Source organism: Octopus sinensis, linkage group LG1 (assembly GCF_006345805.1).
Source record: "Octopus sinensis linkage group LG1, ASM634580v1, whole genome shotgun sequence".
Lineage (NCBI taxonomy): Eukaryota > Metazoa > Mollusca > Cephalopoda > Octopoda > Octopodidae > Octopus > Octopus sinensis.
The window spans coordinates 42,011,230-42,023,631 of record NC_042997.1 but is presented as its reverse complement, the minus strand read 5'-3'; the positions used below and the strand labels follow the sequence as shown (position 1 = coordinate 42,023,631).

The window sequence follows — 12,402 nt, the reverse complement described above, 5'->3', positions numbered from 1 at the left end:
GCTGGCTTGCTGCTTTTGCAAACCACACAACAGCAAAAATTGAAACTACAATATACTGCTGCCCTCCTCCCTAAGCAGAAAAATTCTTTTTTTTTTAGCCATGTTGAACATGGCAAAAGAGATACACAAAAACATTCTAGCCATCACTCAACACCATCCTATGCTATTACCCCAGTGGCACCAATTCCCCACATTGCTGCCACTAACACACCACAAAAAACAAGCCCCCTGCAACAGTCAAACCAGCCACTACACTAACCTCCACATTCCTACTCAATGCACAAGGTGTCAGCCCTTCCATCAATGCACAAAAAATGGAAGGTCCATTCATTGAAGACTGGGTGGTAACCATTCAAAACATCCCTTTCTTCATTCTCACTGAGACCCACCTTGACAACTCCCACTTGGAAGCCGAAAAGCCGAAAGAGAGTGAAGATTCACAACCATCCGCGCGGATCGTTATCGGCAGGAGAGGAGGGTGGAACTGCCATTTTCCTGCATGATTCATTTACGGCAGATGGAAATAGTATATTCTCCAACGGCTACTGTGAATCAGTCACCGTGCACAACAAAGCCAATGACCTGACAGTAATTGGGCTCTATAGGCCGCCCCAAACACCCATACTGTGCTTTCAAGAATGCCTCAACAGCATTAAGTGCTTTATTCAACAGTGCCATTCTAGCAACATACTCATGATGGGAGACTTCAATCTACCCTGTGTTTGACTGGACTACAAACTGTTTGAACCAAGCACTCCCGCCTCAACCGCTGACAAAGAAGCAGCAGAGTCACTTTTCGACTTTACGAATGAGTTTTTCTTGTCCCAACTTGTCCTTGCACCAACAAAGACATCAGAACATTTTGGACCTAGTGTTTAGTAACCACACTAACACTATACATAACGTTACAGTGGAAAAAAACCCTTCTTTCAGACCATGACATGGTTCTCTGTAACATGAAATTCCACCAGCCGAAAGCTAATCCTAGTGACCTTCCTCCAGCCCACCCATTGGACAACATGGATCTCCATAAAGCCAACTGGGATGCAATCAGGAACGAGCTATCAAATGTTTGACTGGTCCTTTACACATACACACATCTCCACCAACCATAAAACATCTTGGCAGATCTTTTGTAGAGACACCGTCACAGACATATGTGCAAAACACTCCCCACCAAGACCTGTGAACAAAAAGTGCGCAGAATCCCCCAAAACAGAAAAACCATTATCAGAAAAATAAAAAGAACAAACAAAAAAATTAACAAACTAAAGTACTGCCAACAGCAACACACACATTCGACGGCTATCGCACTGCTTGAATCCAAAAAATATAACCTCCAACAATGCATGAAGACCCTCATCAATAACCAAAGATCAGCTGAGGAGAAGTGGGCCATTGAAAAAATCAAACTCAACCCCAAGTGTTCTTTTCATTGCGAGGAAAACGCAGGGTCACTGTCTCCACTGTAGGCCCTCTAATTGACGAAACTGGCACTCTCCAAGATAATGCCAAATCCATGGCCGAGATACCGAGATTGCAGCAGAAACAATACTGCTCTGTTTTCAGCAATCCTGATATGGCCGATCTGGGCTGTATCAGTGATGTCAACCCCCAACACACTATATCGGACATAACGTTTAGTGCCCCTGATGTCTTAGCGGCGATAAACGAAATAAAACACAATTCAGCAGTAGGCCCCGATAGGTTCCCTGCTTGTGTCCTGAAGGTGTGTCGACACCAACTTGCATCTCCCCTTGCTAATCTGTGGAGAAACTCACTGGATGCTGGCTATATTCCAAAAAACCTTCTGTCCCAGTCTGTTGTCCCAGTTTCAAAAAGGGAAACAAGTCCCTTGCAGTGAATTACCGTCCGATCTCACTCACCTCTCATATCATCAAGGTATTTGAGAGGGTGGTGAGATCTCGAATAACCCAATTTCTGGAAAGCAACAGACGGCTGATCTCCAACCAACATGGGTTCCGTAATGGAAGGGACTGCCTAACGCAGCTCCTGCATCACTTTGAGGACATTTGAGAGCTTTGGGAGAGGGCTCCAACACCGATGTCATCTACCTTGATTTCAGTAAGGCCTTCGACAGGGTCGATCACAAGATCCTATTGAAAAAACTATCCAACATTGGTGTCTCTGGAAAGTTACTGAAATGGATTAAGTGTTTCCTGACAGACAGATCTCAACATGTTGTAGTTGAAGGGGTAAAATCAAGCCCAGCCAAAGTCAGTAGTGGCGTTCCGCAAGGCACTGTGCTGGGCCCACTTCTTTCATCATTTACATTAATGACATTAATGACATCATCAAGCACAGCAACATAAAAATCTTTGCAGATGACTCCAAGCTACAGAAGGTCATAAATGAGGCGAGTGACCGGACATGCCTTCAGTCAGATCTACTGGCTGTTATCCAATGGGCAGAAAAAAACAATATGCTGCTGAACGAGGATAAATTTGAGCTAATCCACTTTGGAAAAGAGGATGCCCTGAAACTCCCATACTCCCTTCCTTCAGGTGAAACTCTCGCGGCGTCCAACAACATCAGAGACTTGGGAGTAATTGTGGACAACAACGTAAGCTGGGCCACTCATATAAACACCAAAGTTGACATGGCCCGCAGAATGTGTTCCTGGATTCTCAGAACTTTCCAGTCGAGAGATATCCACACCATTATCCTTCTCTTCTCCACTTTTGCCCGACCCCACCTTGAATACTGTTGTCCACTGTGGTCTCCCCACACAATACAAGGTATCAAAAAGTCGAAGCACCTCAAAGGGCAATCACAAAAAAGATAGATGGCATGACAGGCCTCGACTATTGGGTCGACTAGAAAAGCTAAAACTCTATTCTCTCCAACGTCGTCGTGAGCGCTACATCATCTGCATGATGTGGAAAATATCCATCAGCATTGCCCAAATGATGTTGGCATCACCTTTAAGGTACATCCAAGGCTTGGGCCCCGTGCCATCCGCCCAAAAAAAAATCGCACTCTCATCTCATAACAACAATACGGCACAATTATTTCACCTCAATTGGCCCCGCTCTCTTTAACATTACACCAAAACACATTAAAACAGAAACTGACCCTATAGGGTTCAAGAAGTCTTTGGACAGATTCCTTCAAGAAATCCCGGATAAACCCCCTACACCCGGATATGTCTCTGTAAACAATAACTCTCTACTTGAGTGGGCCATAGTGCCCAAATTCTGACTTGAAAGACTTCACCAGGTGGGTGCTATTAATTAAGTTAGACATGGCCTGGGCCAATAATGGCCGAAACCTATCAAAGTATCAAAGTATATATATATATATATATATATATATATATATATATATATATATATAGATAGATTCACTTCAACATTTAAATTTATTTTGCCAAAATATTTTCGTCGCTTTGAGACCGTTACGTGTTCACTGATAAAATTCCGTGCTGCATCTTGGAATTTTGTCAGTGAACGGTCCGCGTTCTCAAAGCGACGAAAATATTTTGGCAAATTAAATTTAAGTGTTGGAGTGAATCTAACGATTTTTTGAGTGTTTTAAAATGGATTATAAACACCTCCCATGCTACAATTGTTTTTGTTTCAGCACACGATCTCAGATTAAGTCACTTGCTATGCAAGTACATCTCCGTAATAATGATATATATATATATATATATATATATATATATATATATAGATAGATAGATAGAGAGAAAGAGAGAGAGAGAGAGAGAGAGAGAGAGAGAGAGAGTCACGATGGCGTCCCTACAACCCCATCGTGAAACTGAGGGTCTATGGCATCATATGGCACATATATATATATATATATGGATCTTTTCCTTTTGAACGGCACTTGTCAACACAATTTGTAGTTAACTAAACACTTTTAAACTTCGTATACTGGTAGAATGTGTCTATAAAACATCATTTTTTCTTGGCTTTATTGAGAAAATTCTATAGTTTGTAACATATTTCCACTTTAATTTCAAGCATTTCGGCAATTTTAACCAATCGATTACCTCCATTGACGTAAACAACATTCCGTGCTGTATGAATATGTCACTCGTTTAAGAAACAGATTGGATTTATTTACATTTGCGAAGAAAAAAAGATACCCTTCCCCCCACCCCTAACCCTAACCCTAACTAACTCTAACTCACCCTAACTCACCCTAACTCTAATCCTAAATCTAAAATAGATTGAAATGCAATAGATCGATACTAGGGTTATAATTATGGATGACAATTTCATACGACACCGCTACGGAAAATGGGATTTTTTTCTAGCGGTGTCAAATGAAAATGTCACCCATAATTATAACCCTAGTATCGATCTATTGCATTTCAATCTATTTTAGATTTAGGATTAGAGTTAGGGTGAGTTAGGGTGAGTTAGAGTTAGTTAGGGTTAGGGTTAGGGGTGGGGGAAGGGTATTTTTTTTTTCTTCGCAAATGTAAATAAACCCAGGATCTTTTCCTTTTGAACGGCAGATGTCAACACAATTTCTAGTTAACTAAACACTTTTAAACTTCGTATACTGGTAGAATGTATTTATAAAACATCATTTTCTCTTGGTTTTATTGAGAAAATCCTATAGTTTGTAAGATATTTCGTCTGAAAATCCGAGCATTTCGGCAATTTTAACCAATCGATTACCTCCATTCAACTAAAATCATTTGCTGCGTCTAAAACTGAGACAACATCCTGTAACTAACCCTAAACCTCCCCCCTAACCCTAATTTTTTTTTCTTAATTGTAAATTAATTTAATTCCATTGCTTTAGTTTTTTTTACACGCGTAACAATTAAGAAAAAAAAATTTAGGGTTAGGGTTAGGGGGAGGTTTAGGGTTAGTTACAGGATGTTGTCTCAGTTTTAGACGCAGCAAATGATTTTAGCTCAAAGAGAGCATAGGATTGGTTAAAATTCGAAAAATTAACTACGTTAAACAAACAAATTACAATTTCTCAAGAAAGCCAAGAGAAAAAAACTGTTTTATTTTGACACATTCTACCAGTATACGAAGTTTTAAAGTGTTTAGTTACCTAGAAATTGTCTGCCGTTCAAAAGGAAAAGATCCCACTCTGCCGTTAACCGTTTTGTAATTCACAAATAAATTCTCCCTCTCCAGCCGTCATATCGAGGCAGCCCTGGAGTCACCTACCACTCCCCCGGGTCTTCAAGCCCCCCCACCCCTCTTTCGCGAGTGCGCATTTTTTTTGTCATATTCATTTAGAGCAAGTTGTTTTACACATATTACACTATTTTTTTTTTGTTTTGGTGCCCGGGTCAGCCCCTCAGACGCTTTCGGAAATTCCCGATGTGAATTTTCCGAGGCCTCTCCCCCACTCCCCTTTCGCGTGCGCGCATTTTTTTTTTTCATATTCGTTCAGAGGAAGTTGTTTTACACCTATTACACACATTTTTTTTTTTTGTTTCTTTGAATGGTGTAACGCTTTAGTTTAACCCTTATACAGTCGACCCAAAAAGTCCCGCACCCTTAAAAGTGCCGTCCAGGGCTGACGGACCTCTCACATGCTCTTTCCCTCGCTACCCTAATGCTTACCCAACGTACCGCCGCCGGAACACTGACGGAAGGGTCGAAAGGGTGTCTGTATCCGGTCCGACTAGATCAGACACCGAAAATAATTATCGAAAACATTCTACACGTTGATACCGATTGCATGTGACAGCAATCGGTGTGTGTATGTGTGTTCAAACACACACACACACACACACACTCGCATCCTTACATTTGCTTTTTTTCTTTTTTACTCCACGCAATACCAACAGATCTTTAGTTGTTTCTAACCTACCCCCATTTACTCTTTTACGAATCAACAATGTGCCAAACACTGTCAGTGATGTTTACAATACTAACACGGCCAAACGCACAAGTTTGTAAACCAACCAATTCTCCCCGTCACACGAGCCCCCAGCTGATAAAACGATCTCGTGGCTGCGCCAGTTCACAGCGAGTCCCAATATTCTCAGCTGAATCTACCACAACCGTTGGTGGTTTTCCTTCCACCCCACCTCTTTCTTTCTTTCTTTTAATGACTTCCAATAATTGTCTACACAACAACAAAAAAGAAAAAAATTCTGAAGCTATTTATTTTTGTTTGTTTCGGAATATTCAAATGCAAATGTGGTAGTAAAATAATATCTCCGTCGCTTCACATAACAACTGGCTTATATACTTTGTAATAACTACATATAGTTTCAACTGACGAGCTGGCCGAATACACTTCACATCGTTAAGAGTTCTTGATAAAGTAATTCAGTTATCCTCATTTTATTCTCATTTTTACAATTTCGAAATCTTCGTCCTTCCGTCAACTCAACCATCTCTCAATCCAACTTCACAAAAAGTTGAGGTTTTTTTTTTTCTTTCATAGAAATACATCTACTGCTCCTCTGTCTCTTTATTCTTCTTCTCAAGTAGTTTTATACAACTCTGTTTTCTTACAGCACCGCTGCCTTCCACCCATTTCGCTTTATTTACTTTGTTTCTTTATATCTATCTATCCCTTTCACTCTATCCATTCATTCAATACATGCTTCGACTCGTTGTCGTCACAACTTTCTCTCCTTCGCAGTTTGATTTACACGGTTCCTCACTGTTCCCTCTCTTACTTCCTTTCACTCTCTCCCTCACTCACACACACACACACTCACACTCTCTCTCTCTCTCACACTCACATAAACACTTTAATTGCTATCTTGTTTCGCAGCCGTCGTCAATAGCGCAAGCGGCCTACAAGCTAGCTGTCACTTCCCATTGTCAGACAGCTACCGAGACAGAAAAAAGAAAAAAAATACTAATAAAAACGACGAAAGCCAAACAAAACAACCCCTCCCCTCTACATTCTCCTATTCTTCCTGTTACATTTCAATCCCAAACCCATTAGAAGCACTTCGACCTGACCGGGTGGATCGAGTACCTACAACAGGACTTCCTTTCGTTGTCGAGCACGGATAAACTCTACCATTCTTATTATTTTTGTTTAAGTTTTAGTTTTTTTTTCGCCGAAAACACTGCATTAGTTTTGAAACGATTATCTCTACGTGTAGACTCAGGCCGCCGTCCGACTCGAACCCTTGTCGGCAGGGATATAAATGAACAGTTGAATGGTCGGGACAGGATCAGGACTACCGTTTTAACACCAACGACTTCTCAGGTGAGGCACGTTTATATACACAATCTATTAAATACCAACACTTCGAACTTACCCAGACAGTGAAGCTGATATATATATATATACATATATATATATATATATATATATGTGTGTGTGTGTGTGTGTGTGTGTGTGTGTGCTTAGGGGCATTTCGTTCAGTTTAACGTTCTGATTTTAAATTATGTCGAAGTAAGACTTTGCCGTTAGGGCCGATGAAATAAGTACCAGTTGTGCACTGGGGTTGATGTCATCGACTCGTCCTTCTTCCCTTCTAAAATTTCAGACCTTGTGCCTGTAATTGAAAGGACTATTATGCGTCGTTTGGGAGGATGAATCGGAAAAAAATGTCTTATAGGGTTTTTTTGCAGTGAACACGTTTTAAGTTCAAATCCCGCTGGGGTCTACTTTGCCTTTCATTCCCTCGGAATCAATAGTATCAATCTCTCAGAATTGCTGTCCTTGTTCCTAATTCAGAAACCATTATTGTACTGTTATTGTTATTTAGCCCCAGGTGAGTCCGGATCCAGCAGACTTATGTTCAAAACTGTAGCTATCCCGTTTGTTTTTGTTGCTGTTGTTTTGGAGTGTAGTGTACCTTTGATTACATTACCTATTGCGTTCCTTCCAGTTTTAAGACATAAGGAACTTGACTACTATTTCTAATTGAACCATGTAGAAGCTTCCTCGTTGGATCGAAAATGTTAGATGTTGTCTTTGTTGTTTTAGTTCTAATTTAACCTTGACTGAGCAGTCTCTGATTAAAGGCATTCCAGACATGACCATCCTGCCTTTACTTTTCCTTCAGTGCACTGAACTTAAGACCACATTACGCAACGTACTCACTTCTAAGATAGTAGGATGTGACATGAAAGAGATTTGACTGCTATTACTAGCAAGGCAAGCAATCACGTGGGAGTTTCCCCGTTGAATCATGTGTGCTAAATATTTACATTGTTTATGTTTAAAGGCGACGAGCAGACGGAGTTCCCCGGATAGTGATTCTCAACCGTGAGCACGGAAGCTAACGGACGAATTTTGACAAGTCGATGATAAGTCAGAGGCCTATTCCGATCGATTGCCTTAAAATCCTACTGTATTTCTATAATTAGATATTATTGGGAATTGTATAATAAATTATCGGCAATCTTTCGTCTCTAGTAGACCTTTCCGTCGATTTCCGTTAAAAAAATTTTTTTTTTACAGATGGGCTTGCGGGAACTTTTGAAGTAATGAGAGCGAAAGAGACTAAGAGAAAGCGATTGTATGACGAGGGAAGTTCTTTTGAAGTTACCGTGCATGGGAAGCATTGATGTACATGTGTGTGTGTGTGTTTGATGGGATGTGGGAGACAGCCAGTATATTGTGTAAGTGAAGTGCTTCTGTTAGTGTGTGTGAAGAGACAGAGTAATGTGTGAAAGATGTGTATCTGTATGTATATTACTTCAAAAGTTCCCGCAAGCCCATATGTAAAAAACAAAAATTTTTTACGGAAATCGATGGAAAGGTCTACTAGAGACGAAAGATCGCCTAAAATTATCAATATTTTGTATATTGTAGAAGTGTAACCAATTTATTGCACTCACAGCACACACATCACAACACACACATCACAGCACACACATCACAACACACACATCACAGCACACAACACACACATCACAGCACACACTGAGAACCACAATCTTTGAGCGTCAGTAAAAAAAAAAAAAACAACAAAAATTGCGATATTTATTCTGGGTCTTTACGTTCAGAGTTCAGATTCCGCTAAAGTCAACTTTTCTTTTTATCCTTTCGGGGGTCGATGGTATCGATTAACCCACTCCCCGCAAAACTGCTGGTCCTGTGTCCAAATCGGAAGCGGTTCTGTCATTTTGTCGTGATTATATATGTTTGTGTGTGTGTCGCATTGTGTGCACATGTGGGTATCTTTTATTTGTTTCAGTCGTCGTACCCCAGGGCATAGTTTTTAAAGTTTGGTACTTATTCTACCGCTCTCTTTTGCCGGACGTAAACAAATCAACAGCAGTTGTCAAGTGATATTGGGGTTAGTAGAACACAGTCACACACAACACAACACACACATCACAACCCACAACACAACACACACATCACAGCACACACATCACAACACACACATCACAGCACACACATCACAACACACACATCACAGCACACACATCACAACACACACATCACAGCACACACATCACAACACACACATCACAGCACACACATCACAACACACACATCACAGCACACAACACACACATCACAGCACACACATCACACACACACACATCACAACACACACATCACAGCACACACATCACAACACACACACATACACATGACGGGCTCCCACAGAGTTTCCGTCAACCAAATTCACTTCCAGTGCGTTGGTTATCCCGGGGCTATAATGAAAGGCACTTGCACAAAGTGACGTCCTATAGGGCTGAACACGAAACCTCGTGGTTGCAAAGCGAACTATTTATAACTTTCTCTTTCATTTGGCCTTCAACTGCTGATGGACTTGGGTCTCCGGTATTTTAAAACCTGTCCTTTCAGTCAAGGTTTGAATGAGAGAGAAAGAGTGGGCGGGATGGGGTTGTCTCCAGTACTGGAATGGTACTTTATTTATTGGCCCCAAAAGAATAAAAGGCAACGATGACAGCAGCTAGATTCGAACTTGAATCGCAGAGAACCGGAACGAACATCAAGGCATTCAAACTGACGCTCTAACGAATCAGCCTACTTTTGTACCGATTAATTTTACGCTCTGTTGCTGTTTGGTCCCAGGCAGCTCCCTAATTCTTCGTCTTATTCCATTCGCGTCTATGAATGCTTTCTAGATAAAAAAAAATTAGACACGTGCTTTATTTTTTCGACCTTGGAAGGAATAAAAAGCTAAATTAATCGCGGTAGGATATGAACTCCGAACGTAAAGGACTGTGGTTAAATACCACAGGTATCTTGTCTGATGATTTAACGATTCAACCAATTTACCACCTGATTGAGCAAGTTCGGTTTCTTTATTAGCCACAAGGGCCCAAACATAGGGAAACAAACAAGGACAGACAGGACACCACAGACGGGACAATACATAGAACGAATATGATGAAATGATTATACAATAATGGGGTTATGAATGGCTGCATGCGCCCCTCATCACATGCATTGCCATTAATCTTTTTAAACTCTCCGTTTTTATCATGTATTTAACTAACACTTAATTATCGTCTACCATTACAATTACTTGAACCGTTATATGTTCTCTAAAATTGTTCTTCTATTTTCCGATATTATTAAACATAACATAAAACACTCTTTCTTTTTCCTTTTTTTTTCTCCGTTTTTCTTTTTTCTTTTCTTCTTCCTGTCGATTTGACTTACTTATTTACTTTTTAGTAATATTTCATTAGTGGTTCGATTTCTACTAAATCCACTTCTGGCGGCAATTCTTTGAATTCCACCCTATACCACCTGATTGAGCAAGCCCATAATCAAATGTGTTTCAACCTTGACCATTCTGTCTTTTGGCATCACTAGAATTACACTGTCAGTGTGTCTTTTCTTTTTTAAGATAGCAGATTGCGAGATAAGGGTGATTTGTTATTTCTTGTAGGTTGAGCAACAATGTAGAGACGCCTCTGTGTGTGTGTGTGTGTGTGTGTGTTGTTGTTGTACTGCATGTGTGCGCGACATCTGTGGTGTGCGGTGTATAAGTTTTAATTTGACGCCGTCTAATGTTGATGCGCGAATGTGTTACGGTAGTAGTGTGTGTGTGAGACCATGTTTACTATGCGTGTAATGGATACGTTAATAGATATGTGTTTCATCAGTCGACATCACTCTAGAATTGTATCCTCACTGTAATATTATAAAAATAAAGGGACTGTATTATTACACATGTGTGGTCCATCAAACTATACACCATTCCCCTTTTTTCTTGCGGTTTGGAAAATCTCACGCATCATATTTTTCTAAGAATCTCAAAAACCATCGTACTTCCTATTTTTCACGATAAATTACAGCACTTTAAAGTTTTTGTTTTGCCGTCAGTTCAACACTGGAGTTTCGTTTGTTTTTCCTTCTCTCTTTATTTCTCCTGGCTTGGTGTGGAGGTAGCGGGTGCGCCTATATGGCGTTTGTAAATCGTCTGACACTGATTGAAACGGTTGTTTTCCTTGAACATCTGAAGGCTATCGGTAGACAGGAAAGGAACTCCAGTCGATTGATATTCTACGAAGGCAGGGCCAGGAATAGTGGTTAGTGTAGGGCCCACTTCCATTCAGGCTCACCCGATTTATTCACGTGAGCCAGCATGGAGGTGGTACGAGATAAAGCAGCAAAGATTGTTTAGTGTACGACTTTAGGCCAATCGGCAGGTTAACATCGAACTAACATTGCCATTACAAAACTAGTAAAGATCTACGACTAATTTGAAGATAACATAATCAATGCGTTTAAAATGTAGGTGAATAGGAGAATGTTTTTAGTCTCTTACAAGAACCAATCGGACAAATGAATGGATATTTCTAGTCGGTGAAAGACAACTAAACAATGTGTTGTTGTCATATTCGAAGAAGAAGAAGAAGAAGAGGTCTGGAAAACATTATCATGGAAGGATGAATAGAGGGAAGTAGATCAAGATACAAGCAAAAAATGCAATAGGTGGACAATATCATGAGCTAGTTGGACAAGAGTGGCAAGGCAGCTGAAGAACTAACCTTTAATCGGGGAGACTTCCGTTGTAGTGTCATCAATGCGCTGCAGGTGTCATGACGACAACCACAGTGGTTGTCTCTGGGTTTGATTAAGGGTGCGTGTAACTACTTCAGGGCTTCCGAGGGAAATCATGATTGCTTTCTATCCCCTAGAATGGAAAAGTCTCGAAAATCAAAGTGAGGTTTGTGAGTATTTTTGTGGTGTGGGAAGGAGCTCGTTCTTGACTTTCCGGGCTAAAGGCCGATGTACCGGCTAAACTTCGCCACAACTCCACCCCATCTTTCATAGTCACTGGGTGAAATAAAGTTGCAATGATCAGGTCATAAGTATATTTTGATATTTAATACAAGGTAATTGTGAATGATTTTGAACCATATTGATATTTAATAAAATATACTATTAAAATGTATCATGTTTAATGTATATAAACCGTTGATAGGCCATTTAAAGCTGTATTCGTCTTGAAATAACATATTTTATGGATGTGTTGAGTGGAAA

At 40.4% G+C, this 12,402-nt stretch overlaps 1 protein-coding gene across 2 annotated transcripts in view; it reads left to right on the top strand.

Annotated features, from left to right (window-relative positions):
• LOC115211302 (breast cancer anti-estrogen resistance protein 3 homolog) overlaps positions 1-12,402 on the top strand; it is a 242,706-nt gene that overhangs the window by 27,854 nt on the left and 202,450 nt on the right. The window contains exon 1 of one of the 2 annotated variants that reach the window (XM_029780107.2): positions 6,608-7,179. The exons of the other annotated variant lie outside the window; for it this stretch is intronic. The gene's annotated coding sequence lies outside the window, so the exon portion shown is untranslated. Of the gene's footprint in view, positions 1-6,607; positions 7,180-12,402 lie in introns of those variants that run through there. 2 annotated transcript variants of the gene reach the window in all.